Source organism: Balaenoptera acutorostrata, chromosome 8 (genome assembly GCF_949987535.1).
Source record: "Balaenoptera acutorostrata chromosome 8, mBalAcu1.1, whole genome shotgun sequence".
Lineage (NCBI taxonomy): Eukaryota > Metazoa > Chordata > Mammalia > Artiodactyla > Balaenopteridae > Balaenoptera > Balaenoptera acutorostrata.
The window spans coordinates 16,661,997-16,677,360 of record NC_080071.1 but is presented as its reverse complement, the minus strand read 5'-3'; the positions used below and the strand labels follow the sequence as shown (position 1 = coordinate 16,677,360).

The following is a 15,364-nucleotide window of genomic DNA, read 5'->3' as shown; positions in this document are numbered from 1 at the left end:
CTCAGGAGTTAGTAAGCCTATTGTCCCTGAAATCAGATGGAGTTGTTGGCGTTGGCTTTGGGTGAATTTGTGCTGTTGGTGAGACGCTGGACTTAGATAGGGCTTAAAGTACTTTTCATTTCTAGGATTTCTTTAAGTTTTGATTCCATAGAAACTGCTAAAAAGAATTTTTATAGTTTCCATAGGAGTCCTTCTAATTCTGAAGTAAAGGACATAATCAGGCTATATAATACTACCCACTGACCATAGATATTTTATCTTTGTGTCTGTATCTATATCTATCTAGAAGGAAATAGATTCTCAATCTAGATTGGTAGAGATAGACAGATAGATAGATAGACAGGTAGATAATAGATATTTTACATATTCTGGTCTGTAACCTTAATGTCAGAAAATATAGGACTGAAAAAAACCACAGTTACAGAAAGACAGAGAAGATGAAAAGGCAGAGGGCTGTGTACCAGATGAAGGAACAAGAAAAAACCCCAGAAAAACAACTAAATGAAGTGGAGATAGGCAACCTTCCAGAAAAAGAATTCAGAATAATGATAATGAAGATGATCCAGGACCTCGGAATAAGAATGGAGGCAAAGATTGAGAAGATGCAAGAAATGATTAACAAAGACCTAGAAGAATTAAAGAACAAACAAACAGAGATGACCAATACAATAACTGAAATGAAAACTACACTAGAAGGAATCAATAGCAGAATAACTGAGGCAGAAGAACGGATAAGTGACCTGGAAGACAGAATGGTGGAATTCACTGCTGCGGAAGAGACTAAAGAAAAAAGAATGAAAAGAAATGAAGACAGCCTAAGAGACCTCTGGGACAACATTAAACGCAACAACATTCGCATTATAGGGGTCCCAGAAGGAGAAGAGAGAGAGAAAGGACCAGAGAAAATATTTGAAGAGATTATAGTCGAAAACTTCCCTAACATGGGAAAGGAAATAGCCACCCAAGTCCAGGAAGCGCAGAGAGTCCCATACAGAATAAACCCAAGGAGAAACACGCCGAGACACATAGTAATCAAAGTGGCAAAAATTAAAGACAAAGAAAAATTACTGAAAGCAGCAAGGGAAAAACGACAAATAACATACAAGGGAACTCCCATAAGGTTAACAGCTGATTTCTCAGCAGAAACTCTGCAAGCCAGAAGGGAGTGGCATGATATACTTAAAGTGATGAAAGGGAAGAACCTACAACCAAGATTACTCTACCCAGCAAGGATCTCATTTAGATTTGATGGAGAAATCAAAACCTTTACAGACAAGCAAAAGCTAAGAGAATTCAGCACCACCAAACCAGCGCTACAACAAATGCTAAAGGAACTTCTCTAAGTGGGAAACACAAGAGAAGAAAAGGACCTACAAAAACAAACCCAAAACAATTAAGAAAATGGTCATAGGAACATACATATCGATAATAACCTTAAACGTGAATGGATTAAATGCCCCAACCAAAAGACATAGACTGGCTGAATGGATACAAAAACAAGACCCATATATATGCTGTCTACAAGAGACCCACTTCAGACCTAGGGACACATACAGACTGAAAGTGAGGGGATGGAAAAAGATATTCCATGCAAATGGAAATCAAAAGAAAGCTGGAGTAGCTATACTCATATAAGATAAAATAGACTTTAAAATAGAGAATGTTACAAGAGACAAGGAAGGACACTACATAATGATCCAGGGATCAATCCAAGAAGAAGATATAACAATTATAAATATATATGCACCCAACATAGGAGCACCTCAATACATAAGGCAACTGCTAACAGCTATAAAAGAGGAAATCGACAGTAACACAATAATAGTGGGGGACTTTAACACCTCACTTACACCAATGGACAGATCATCCAAAATGAAAATAAATAAGGAAACAGAAGCTTTAAATGACACAATAGACCAGATAGATTTAATTGATATATATAGGACATTCCATCCAAAAACGGCAGATTACACGTTCTTCTCAAGTGCGCACGGAACATTCTCCAGGATAGATCACATCTTGGGTCACAAATCAAGCCTCAGTAAATTTAAGAAAATTGAAATCATATCAAGCATCTTTTCTGACCACAACGCTATGAGATTAGAAATGAATTACAGGGAAAAAAACGTAAAAAACACAAACACATGGAGGCTAAACAATACATTACTAAATAACCAAGAGATCACTGAAGAAATCAAACAGGAAATAAAAAAATACCTAGAGACAAATGACAATGAAAACACGACGACCCGGGCTTCCCTGGTGGCGCAGTGGTTGAGAATCTGCCTGCTAATGCAGGGGACACGGGTTCGAGCCCTGGTCTGGGAAGATCCCACATGCCACGGAGCAGCTGGGCCCGTGAGCCACAGCTACTGAGCTTGCGCGTCTGGAGCCTGTGCCCCGCAACGGGAGGGGCCGCGATAAGTGAAAGGCCCGCGCACCGCGATGAAGAGCGGTCCCCGCACCGCAATGAAGAGTGGCCCCCGCTTGCCGCAACTGGAGAAAGCCCTCGCACGAACCGAAGACCCAACACAGCCAAAAATAAAATAAATAAATAAATAAAGTAGCTATAAAATTAAAAAAAAAAAAAAAATGTTAAAAAAAAAAAAAAGAAAACACGACGACCCAAAACCTATGGGATGCAGCAAAAGCGGTTCTAAGAGGGAAGTTTATAGCTATACAAGCTTACCTAAAGAAACAAGAAAAATCTCAAGTAAACAATCTAACCTTACACCTAAAGAAACTAGAGAAAGAAGAACAAACAAAACCCAAAGTTAGCAGAAGGAAAGAAATCATAAAGATCAGAGCAGAAATAAATGAAATAGAAACAAAGAAAACAATAGCAAAGATCAATAAAACTAAAAGTTGGTTCTTTGAGAAGATAAACAAAATTGATAAGCCATTAGCCAGACTCATCAAGAAAAAGAGGGAGAGGACTCAAATCAATAAAATCAGAAATGAAAAAGGAGAAGTTACAACAGACACCGCAGAAATACAAAACATCCTAAGAGACTACTACAAGCAACTTTATGCCAATAAAATGGACAACCTGGAAGAAATGGACAAATTCTTAGAAAGGTATAACCTTCCAAGACTGAATCAGGAAGAAACAGAAAATATGAACAGACCAATCACAAGTAATGAAATTGAAACTGTGATTAAAAATCTTCCAACAAACAAAAGTCCAGGACCAGATGGCTTCACAGGTGAATTCTATCAAACATTTAGAGAAGAGCTAACACCCATACTTCTCAAACTCTTCCAAAAAATTGCAGAGGAAGGAACTCTCCCAAACTCATTCTATGAGGCCACCATCACCCTGATACCAAAACCAGACAAAGACACTACAAAAAAAGAAAATTACAGACCAATATCACTGATGAATATAGATGCAAAAATCCTCAACAAAATACTAGCAAACAGAATCCAACAACACATTAAAAGGATCATACACCACGATCAAGTGGGATTTATCCCAGGGATGCAAGGATTCTTCAATATACGCAAATCAATCAATGTGATACACCATATTAACAAATTGAAGAAGAAAAACCATATGATCATCTCAATAGATTCAGAAAAAGCTTTTGACAAAATTCAACACCCATTTCTGATAAAAACTCTCCAGAAAGTGGGCATAGAGGGAACCTACCTCAACATAATAAAGGCCATATATGACAAACCCACAGCAAACATCATTCTCAATGGTGAAAAACTGAAAGCATTTCCTCTAAGATCAGGAACGAGACAAGGATGTCCACTCTCACCACTATTATTCAACATAGTTCTGGAAGTCCTAGCCACGGCAATCAGAGAAGAAAAAGAAATTAAAGGAATACAAATTGGAAAAGAAGAAGTAAAACTGTCACTGTTTGCGGATGACATGATACTATACATAGAGAATCCTAAAACTGCCACCAGAAAACTGCTAGAGCTAATTAATGAATATGGTAAAGTTGCAGGTTACAAAATTAATGCACAGAAATCTCTTGCATTCCTATACACTAATGATGAAAAATCTGAAAGAGAAATTATGGAAACACTCCCATTTACCATTGCAACAAAAAGAATAAAATACCTAGGAATAAACCTACCTAGGGAGACAAAAGACCTGTATGCAGAAAACTATAAGACACTAATGAAAGAAATTAAAGATGATACCAACAGATGGAGAGATATACCATGTTCTTGGATTGGAAGAATCAACATTGTGAAAATGAGTATACTACCCAAAGCAATCTACAGATTCAATGCAATCCCTATCAAATTACCAATGGCATTTTTTACGGAGCTAGAACAAATCATCTTAAAATTTGTATGGAGACACAAAAGACCCCGAATAGCCAAAGCAGTCTTGAGGCAAAAAAATGGAGCTGGAGGAATCAGACTCCCTGACTTCAGACTATACTACAAAGCTACAGTAATCAAGACAATATGGTACTGGCACAAAAACAGAAACGTAGATCAATGGAATAAGATAGAAAGCCCAGAGATTAACCCACGCACCTATGGTCAACTAATCTATGACAAAGGAGGCAAAGATATACAATGGAGAAAAGACAGTCTCTTCAATAAGTGGTGCTGGGAAAACTGGACAGCTACATGTAAAAGAATGAAATTAGAATACTCCCTAACACCATACACAAAAATAAACTCAAAATGGATTAGAGACCTAAATATAAGACTGGACACTATAAAACTCTTAGAGGAAAACATAGGAAGAACACTCTTTGACATAAATCACAGCAAGAGCTTTTTTGATCCACCTCCTAGAGTAATGGAAATAAAAACAAAAATAAACAAATGGGACCTAATGAAACTTCAAAGCTTTTGCACAGCAAAGGAAACCATAAACAAGACGAAAAGACAACCCTCAGAATGGGAGAAAATATTTGCAAATGAATCAACGGACAAAGGATTAATCTCCAAAATATATAAACAGCTCATTCAGCTCAATATCAAAGAAACAAACACCCCAATCCAAAAATGGGCAGAAGACCTAAATAGACATTTCTATAAAGAAGACATACAGACGGCCACGAAGCACATGAAAAGATGCTCAACATCACTAATTATTAGAGAAATGCAAATCAAAACTACAATGAGGTATCACCTCACTCCTGTTAGAATGGGCATCATCAGAAAATCTACAAACAACAAATGCTGGAGAGGGTGTGGAGAAAAGGGAACCCTCTTGCACTGTTGGTGGGAATGTAAATTGATACAGCCACTATGGAGAACAATATGGAGGTTCCTTAAAAAACTAAAAATAGAATTACCATATGACCCAGCAATCCCACTACTGGGCATATACCCAGAGAAAACCGTAATTCAAAAAGACACATGCACCCGAATGTTCATTGCAGCACTATTTACAATAGCCAGGTCATGGAAGCAACCTAAATGCCCATCAACAGACGAATGGATACAGAAGATGTGGTACATATATACAATGGAATATTACTCAGCCATAAAAAGGAACGAAATTGAGTCATTTGTTGAGACGTGGATGGATCTAGAGACTGTCATACAGAGTGAAGTAAGTCAGAAAGAGAATAACAAATATCGTATATTAATGCATGTATGTGGAACCTAGAAAAATGGTACAGATGAGCCAGTTTGCAGGGCAGAAGTTGAGACACAGATGTAGAGAATGGACATATGGACACCAAGGGGGGAAACTGCGGTGAGGTGGGGATGGTGGTGTGCTGAATTGGGCGATTGGGATTGACATGTATACACTGATGTGTATAAAACTGATGCCTAATAAGAACCTGCAGTATAAAAAAACAAACAAAACAACTAATACTAAACTTTCATTGGGTTATTTGTATGGAAATATGTTAATATAAATGTTTCAGACATTACATGAAATTTCTAAAAATCTTATATTTGTATTTGTATGGAAATATGTATGGAAATATGTTAATATAAATGTTTCAGACATTACATGAAATTTCTAAAAATCTTATATTTGTATTTGTATGGAAATATGTATGGAAATATGTTAATATAAATGTTTCAGACATTACAGGAAACTTCTAAAAATCTTATATGTTCTGGTATAATGTTATAAGTAATAATCCTAGTTATTACTTTAAAATGTATATCTCAGAAATAACTAATTTTCTTGTCAACTGCATTATTATGAACTTTCATCAAATCTTTAACCGTGGTCATTTTTAAGTCTTTTGTCATTTACAGACAGTTCTGAGTGTACTCTGATGATTTTGCAAATATGTTCCTATAAAAGGGTTTCATCTTCAAGAAATTCATGGAAAAGACTCTGACAAGTACAGGTTTCTGGTAACTGACTGTACTGCTGAACTGAATGAATAAGCATTTTCAGAACTCTAATGAAAAACTGATGAACTCATAAAAGTGCTAACAAAAGATCAAGATGAAAAAAAATTAATTACATGGGACTGAGTGAACTGATGAGGATGAGTATAATTTTTGTGACTTTCTGTCTGAATTAAAAAAAAAAAAATCCCACAAGGACTCAGAGGCAAAGAAAAAAAAAAAAAAGAAAATATAGGACTAATTTTTTTCTGGGAAAAAGAATTTTTGATTTTTGATACATTAAAGAGAGCTTAAAGAATTTGAGGTTAAAAAATTAGAATTTTTAGAAATTAAGAAAGCAATTCATTCACCATTCACAGTTCTTTAAAATGTCCTCTATAAATTCCAACAAAAACACATTACATTGCAGAGAAAGGCGCTAGCATCAATGCAATGCTACCAAGACTATGAAATAGATAGGAATGACTTTTACGCTATGTAGAAAAACCATGGGGCTCAACTCCATCATTGTAGAGAATGAAGATCAAGTTATAGCACATTGAAGTACTTGTTTTTTGTAATATATTCAAAGCTGTGACCATTTCCTTTGCTTAGCATTATGAAAATTATAGTTTGTCAGTGGTAGAGTAAGTATATCATCTTGTAGTGTTATCAACAAAGATAAAATTGTCATAAACAGTATCCATATACTTAGAACTAGTTTGCAAGCACATATAATCATTCTCCTTAATTATTCTCACTTCTTAGTGAAGAATAGATGACAACTTAATGTGTATCAGGTTAAAATGTTTCCTCCCCAAAGTTAAATATATTTTTCTATAATAGCCTCTAATGAATGCATATTTGACATTTTACAAAATGTTTTTTCTTATGCATGAGCAGACCTATTGGTATTTTTCACCTTGCTCAAGGAAAAAATGCTAAGTGATTATAATGTGGAAGCAGCCTTTTTCTTTTCCTGGCTCTTACCTGGCAGAATACATATTGCTAGAAGAAGCAGTTTTTTTTTTTTTTAATTCAAATAATATAAATAGGAAATAGAAAAGATTGTGCAGTTTAGTATGTCGTTTATCTCTGACCTCCAGTACCTTTAAATAGCAACTTTTATTTTTTTTCTCACCTGTTTATTTCTCACCTCTACATAGTTTAAAGAAAAAAAAAAATCCACCCACACACCTACAAGATACCATGCTCCTCCACGGCCAAAGTAAAAAAACAGAAAGAAAAGTCATTGAAGTTTTGGTGTTACTTTTCCACTCTTAATAGGCAAATATAATGGAGAAGGCAACTAAATCTACATTATACCTTGACTATTTATTTAAATATGGATGGAAATGTCCCAATTCCAAATCTGGTTTGGACTGTAAAAATAAATTAATATACTATGCTGGAAGGTATTTTCTTCCTAATAATATGGTTAAATAATTAAAAATGATAGATAATTTGACTCAATATGACATTATAAAACTTGTTAAAATATAAAAGCAGAATCATTATATATATGTACATATATATAACATATATCTTTCACTTTCTTTAACATAGTGCATACCGTATAGATTAAATGAGATTTATTTTTATCACAGAATTCCCATTGATAAAATCATGGCCACCAAAATATAAATAAACCAACTGATCAGTCTACCAAAACGAATACTACATATTAATTGCATTATTGGCTTATGTACATTATGAACACTTTTTCAGTTGCAGAAATATCCCATTAACAATAAGCACTGTCTCTTTGAAAAAAGAGAGATAAGACAGTTTATATTTAAAAACAAACTTGAGTAAAATAAAATTAGGTCATTTTAAAGTAGTGATTTTATTATGTTAAAGAACACAGTAATATATGATGCATATTGGTAAAAGCATGACATTGGACCAAAATCTAAATGTTATCCCATCTGCCATACTTTCCAAAAAATTACCTCAAATTATATTTCTATCCTCAGATCTACTCAGTTGTTAATTTCTGTATATTTGTCTTTAAAATCTTTCTTTTCAATGATACTGCAGCTCTTCTCTAATTTTCATCTCTTCCAAATTGTCAATTGAAATAAATTTAAAACCTTGACTTTTAATCTCTCTCATCTTTGAATATTCATACTTCATGGCTAATAAATCAGTTTCCCTAAGACAATGCTGTTTGTCTTGTCAATCATAAACAAGTCTGCAGTGGAGTCAGAAGATGAGGAAATCACACTAGCCCTTGGATCACCATCCCACCATCCAAACCATTTTGCCTTCCACTCAGTGTTCCGTGGGCCATGCTCTTTTGCAAATCTACAGACCCTGAGTTTATAAAGAATAATTCTTGTTAAAGTAAAGGAACTCAGTATATCTTTACTTTGGCCCATTTCTATTAGAAACAATGACAGACTTCAAATATCAATATTATAATACAGAGCTTAATATATATATACATATATATCAAACAAAATTCATTCTATTTTATGTGGGAATAAATGGCAATTCATTTACTACACTTTTAAAAATACTATGCATTTTTATAAATCTGATACATCTGTCAATAATACTTTTTTAAAAATTTTAACATGGCCATATGTGGTGTTCTGGTTTCTGCCCATTACATTTCAGTAACTAGATTTTTATGCAGCAAGAATGTTGCAAATAGCAAGCTCCAATGGGATCAAGTCCAGCAGATATTAGCTACTATTTCCCAGTAGGGTGGTACCCCTTTTTAGATATTAATAAGGCAGCATTTTCCACCAGCAAAGTGAGAGATCATTCACAGGACCAAGGGAACACTAATTTCCAAAACTGTCTTTTACTTATTTTTTAAATCAAAAATATATTCTTTTTATTATATATAAAAATAATATATGCTCATTTAAAAGAAAGAATAAAGAAAGAGAGAAAAGGGGAGGAAAGAAGGGAGAAAGAAAGATGGATAGAGATAGGTAGGTAGCCACGATGAAAAAAAAGTGAAAAATCAGTTAAACTTCTGCTTGAATGGTCAACTTTAATTTATTCAGAAACATACTTATGTATTTTAAATATGACCATTCATGCATGCTGAATTTTATCACTTCATTTATCATTATCATACATACTTGTTTTTATCGTTTAAAAAGCAATTGTGAAAATCTACCCAAATAAATATGTGAATCCATACCTACCTTATAATGGCTGCAAAATATAGCATAACATGGCTCTACCATGATTTATTTAACTAATTCTTTGTCTTTGAACATTTATGTTGTTTCCATAATCTCTATTATAAACGGTGATTCAATTAATTTTCTTCCTTAGTCTACATCTTTAAAAATTTGTTTAAGAATCTGTTTTGAAAATATGGTGGAAATTTAATGAGGAAATTACAGATTAACCATGCTATAATATAATTATTGTTTATCTCATCTTTTTTGACTTTTCCTTCTGATATTCTTCTGGCTAGGAATTTCCTCCTCTGTCTGATGACTGAAATAATCCCTGTTCACCAATTTCAACTTTCAGATAAGGTAAACACTCTCTCTTCTCTGTTTTTATAGCTCTTTTACTTTATTCCATTACGCCTTTTATAATACTCCATTACCACTATCTGTTTACATGTAATGGCAGACAGTCTACCTAGTGAACTGTCCCATTTTACTTCCTCCTGGATACACAGATATACAACATTCCTCAGCCTCCCCTACATTTAAGTGTGGTTTTGTAACTGAGGATAGAAATGCTATGGGCCTGGCCAATAATAATTTCCCATGTGCAATTCTCCATGCTCTTTCCTTGGCTATAGCAACTTTGGAAGCCACGTGTTGAAAACGGCAGAGCCATCACAAGGAGGCGGTAACATAGATGCCTGAATCACCGCTTGGACGACAGCCACCAGCTGATCAGGTATGCCCACTGCATAATTTATATGAGAGCAAAAACACTTTATTTTGCTAAACCATTGGGACTGCAGACCTATCTGTTATACCTGGTAGTGTTATTTTTATTAGAGCACTTTGTTCTTTCCCCTTTGGTCTATGAAGACTCACCAATGTATTCTGCCTCAACTTTGACTCAGCTCAGTGCCTGACACCATTCATTCAATCAGTGAATAAGTTCAAAAAAGTAGAAGGAAACTTTGAGACAATCTAGTTCTGTCGAGAGACTGATGAACAGAGCAATTAAAGTAGAGGTGTTTCCCACCTCAGATGTATAAAATGATCCATGTGGTATTTTAAAAAAAGTAAAATCTCTGCTTCATACCTATTTTTTATATTAAAAATTAGTCCTCACTAGTATTTAATATTTAGGTTGAGAATAATATATGTATGCATAATAAATAAATTTAGATACATTAATACAAGCTGAAAAATTTCTACAGATAGTGGCACACAATTAAAATGTGTGAAGACTATGGCCTTAAGAGGTTTTAATTAGATCACAAATCAGACCCTAAGCAGATAGTTAAAGAAACCATTTAAATAAAGTGGAGTATGCAATTAATCTATTTCAGACCCCAATGGTAATTTTTATTAAAAATAGTAGTTTGTGTAACTATTACAAATGGTTCTCAATAATAACTCAATACAAAGTATGGCTGCTTAAATACTGGCAGCAATTAGCCTTACAATAATGGACTTTTCTTTCTTGTCCATAATTTCTTCCTTTGTAAAATATTTAAATAACTTCACAGTGTTACATAAATGGAAATTATATGCCAATGCATATATGTACTACAGTAGATGCCCGTATCACACATTCCTGTAATATTCTATAAAAGAAAATGAAACATAGCTTATAAATTATGACTCAGAAATCTTTTATAAAAATATATTCTAAGGAAATATGGATATGTCCCAAATTTTACTGGCATAGATAATTAAAGTAATATTATATGTTTTTACATGCAAGAAAAAAATAAATGTATATTTTCTCCCTCTCCATATAGATACTATATACTACATATATATTATACTAAATACTACATATACTACATTTTAAATACAATATAAATTATGTTATATCCACATACAGAAAACATAAAGTAATTAAAATTATGCTATAGAAAAATATTTAATTATGTAGATGTTCATATTATACTTAAGTGAAAAAAGAGGTCATGAAACAATACTAAAAAATATGCCCATTTCTATGAAAAAAATTTATATGATGTATAAACATCTGTCACCAATGGAGACTTGCAGTGGTTCCTTAGATTAGAAGAACTTTTACATTCTTTCTTTAGCATCATCTGTATTGTTTAAATCAGTTCAACTGTACTTAATAAGGGGATTTCAGCTGCATATTAACCAAAACTCTGGTTTCAGTGATGATGGATATAACATGGCTTTTACGGTGATAGATACAGAAGGTGAGGTTAGTGGATGTTGGGGGAATGAAAAAGAAGGCATCAGTGTTGAGTGGAGTTCCTGAAAGAAGGAAAGCTACTTAATGTACCTAAGATGACGAGCAGGTAGAAGAGTATCATAAAGAATTATGGTTTGTTTTAGCAGGAAAGTTCTCACAGGAGCTTCACTATAATTTACAGATAAGGAAATTATAGGAGCTCCACTATAATTTACAGATAAGGAAAACTATTTGAGTAAGGACAGATAGCAAAGTTCTTGGTTCCTCTTTTAGGAAAAAGCAAATTTCTTTATTAGTATAAAATGTTTTCACTCTCCTTTCACAATCGTCCTTACAAAACCATCTACATGTCTATTAAAGCCAGCGCTATTCTTCTGTACATTAAGAGGTTGTTTGGCACCTGTTACAGTCATAAATATTTCCTGGAAACAACGGACCCAACTTTTAAAATGTTCACTAAGGTAATATAATAATGCTGAAACATGAAATTATTTCCTTCTGCATTAAGAATGAGATTCCTCATTAAAAGTATTGAAAAGGTCCTCAGCTTGCAATGGCTCTAGTAATAACCTTAGTCTCAGCTTTAAATAGGAAATCTCCCCATCCCCCAACTTCTGCCTACACTGCCAAAAAAAAAAAAATTTTTTTTTTTGGAAACAGAACACGAATTTTGGCTTCAAGATGCATTGGGAAGCCCTCTGTAAGGAGACATCGCAGTGGAACAATGGCCATTTTAAAGAAGCCCCTTACATAACCCAACACTACAAATTATTCCTAAAATACACAATAATAAACTCTCAGCATTTGATATATCATCACACATATGATTCACCAAGTTCGCAAAAATATACCCACTTTGGCCAAAAAAAAAAAAAAAAGCACTGCATTCATTGACTGTACATCTAATTGAGGTAGTAGATACATATTTTTTAAATGATTTCTGAATGTAACATTTTACTTATGAAACTGCATAAGATGTCCGATAAAGCTCGAAATTTATTAGCTACTATTAGTCACAGAAAATGTGAAGCAAATATTACTCAGGAGGTTCTTATGATTCCACATGTCAGAAGTAAAAAAAAAAAAAAATCCTTCACAAAGGTCTGCAATTAAAAATTATAATACTGTGAGCAGAAAAATGGTTCATCTCAAATACCCTAAAGTATTTTAAGCCATAAAATTAAATTTACTGCTGGATTGTGCTTTTTTGACGGCAGTTGTGCTGAATGTCTATTTGGTCCACTAGGTCTCCCTCTGCAACATCTCCAGCCTACTGTGTCAAGGGTTGCTGACCTCTATTTCACATCATCCAGGTTCCCCTGTCCTTTGACTTCTGGTTGGGAAGGCACTGACAGATATTAGGGGATAGGAGATGAACGAGGTTGAGGTATTTATTTCCCTGGTTCCTTCTCTGTGGGGTTGCTGACGGTTGGTTCTCTCACTCACAACTATAATTTATTTCATGGGGAGTGCCCTATGACCAGTTAATGAAGGAAGAAACAGTGCAAGGCTGGATTAACTAAGAATCTACTAGTCCTTGTTAAAAGCTGCTACTTTACAGCTCTACTCAGGGGTGGTCCTGAAAGTCAGTGGGTGAAAGGAAATCCTCCCATCATGCAGAAAGTCAGAGAGGAAATTTGGCTGAATACTGTGTGACAGGAGAGATGGCTTGAGTTAGGGATCTACACTCATCCATGAGCAGTGGCTAACAGGTTGGACAACTGATAGGGGACTTAAAACACCAAGACTGGAAAATCAATGGCAAAGAGGTCTGATGGAGGAGTATATGAGTGGTCCCCTTGAAATGGGCACAAAAGATGGAGATTCAGGTCGCATGTAATCTCCCAGAGAGGGCTTCCATGGTAGAGGAGCCTCTCAATAATCACATGGACAAAATTATCCTTCCTATAGCTGTCATTCTCTCTTTTTTTTTTTTCAATTAATCCAGTGCTTGCTGGAGAAGTACTAATAGGCCAGGATGGCACAAATGCACACTAGGCACTGGTTTGACAACATGAACTTCTCACCACAGTTGACATGGTTATGGCCACCCGACTTGCCAATAGTAAAAGACAACACACAGCCAATCATACGGCACCATTCTTCACCAACTTGTATGAGGTCAATTCTATTGGACCCCTTTCATCATTGTGAAAAAAAAAAAAATGTCTTCTTAAAGGGAGAAACCGATTTCTGGGATCTGTCTCTTCTGGCCACAATTCTGTCAGCACCACCATTTGTAGACTTACAAAACTTTTATTTTACTTCGGTTTTGACATAATCTTACCACAGACCAGGGGAAATAATTTATGGGGGGAAAAAGAAAATGACCACGGGCTCACCAAAAGAAAAAAATCTCAAGCCCTCAACATCTAGAAGCAATTGACTTGATAGAATGGAATAATGTGCTAGACTACTATAGGAACTTTGGGGAGAAAAATCTTGTGGATTGGGGATGCCATCCCACAGGATGTTATGTACCTTAAAGCACTATCCAATGCATAATGTCATATCTCCTAAGACAGAATGCACAGGTCCAGGAACCAAGGGAGGATGTGAGAGTGGCCTCTATCAGCTAAGTCACTGAAGGAAAATTTCTATGTCTACAACCTAGCCTTTATGGGGAGAAGGGTACTAGTTTCCATGGGAAAAAATGCTTCCACTAGAGAACACAATCAAGGATCTGTAAAATTGGAAATTGAGTCTGTCCTCTGGCCATTATGAACTCCTTAAGCTGTCTAACCCTCTCTACAGAGAAAGGGACAACAATAGTGCTTGAGATGATTGATATTATTTACCAGTAGGAAATTAGATTGCTGCCACATAATGGGGGCAAGGAGAACTATTTCTGAACCTAGAGGTTTCTCTGGAGTGTCTTATTTATGTGATACGCTGGGTAATAGAATAATGAGGCAACACAATAAAGGTAGACCAATCAGGCTTATAACACAGGATCATACCACTAGTAACTCGTCTGATCATACCATACAGACCAGTTACTGACACAGCTTAGGATACACGTAGAATAGTTGTAGCTAAAAGAATGTATAATTATCATCTAAGACCTCATGAGCAGCTACACGTCATAAGACTATAGCAGCTATATTTTATCTTAAGAATTTTTTTCCTTACTTTTTTTTTCTAGATTACCTTATACAAAGAGCACTGAGGTTTACTAACATTTTAGATTTTGTTTGGGAATATGATAAAACTGATATCAATGCATAAGAATATGGTAGTTAATATGATTCACATATCCCTTATACTAGGGACACATACTTTTTACCTGGAAAAGAGCATATACTGAAAAAAAAAAAAAAAAAAGAGGAATGGAATGCAGAAAATTTTCCATTTGTTCCTCCAGATCCACGTTCCACTCTTAACCTTTCTCAAACTATGCCCCAGGAGGCTGACTTTTTTTTTTTTTTTTTAATAAATTTATTTATTTATTTGCTTTTATTTTGGGCTGTGTTGGTTCTTTATTGCTGCGCACGGGCTTTCTCTAGTTGTGGTGAGCAGGGGCTACTCTATGTTGTGGTCCATGGGCTTCTCATTGTTGTGGCTTCTCTCATTGCAGAGCATGGGCTCTTGAGCACAGGCTCAGTAGTTATGGCCCACGGGCTTAGTTGCTCCGCGGCATGTGGGATCTTCCTGGGCCAGGGATCAAACCCGCATCCCCTGCATTGGCAGGCAGATTCTTAACCACTGCACCACCAGGGAAGCCCGAGGCTGACTTTTA

The 15,364-nt window shown here is 35.0% G+C and overlaps 1 protein-coding gene across 5 annotated transcripts in view; it reads right to left on the bottom strand.

Moving 5' to 3' along the window:
• Nucleotides 1–15,364, bottom strand: part of GALNT13 (polypeptide N-acetylgalactosaminyltransferase 13) — a 574,171-nt gene that overhangs the window by 360,565 nt on the left and 198,242 nt on the right. The window lies entirely within an intron of this gene.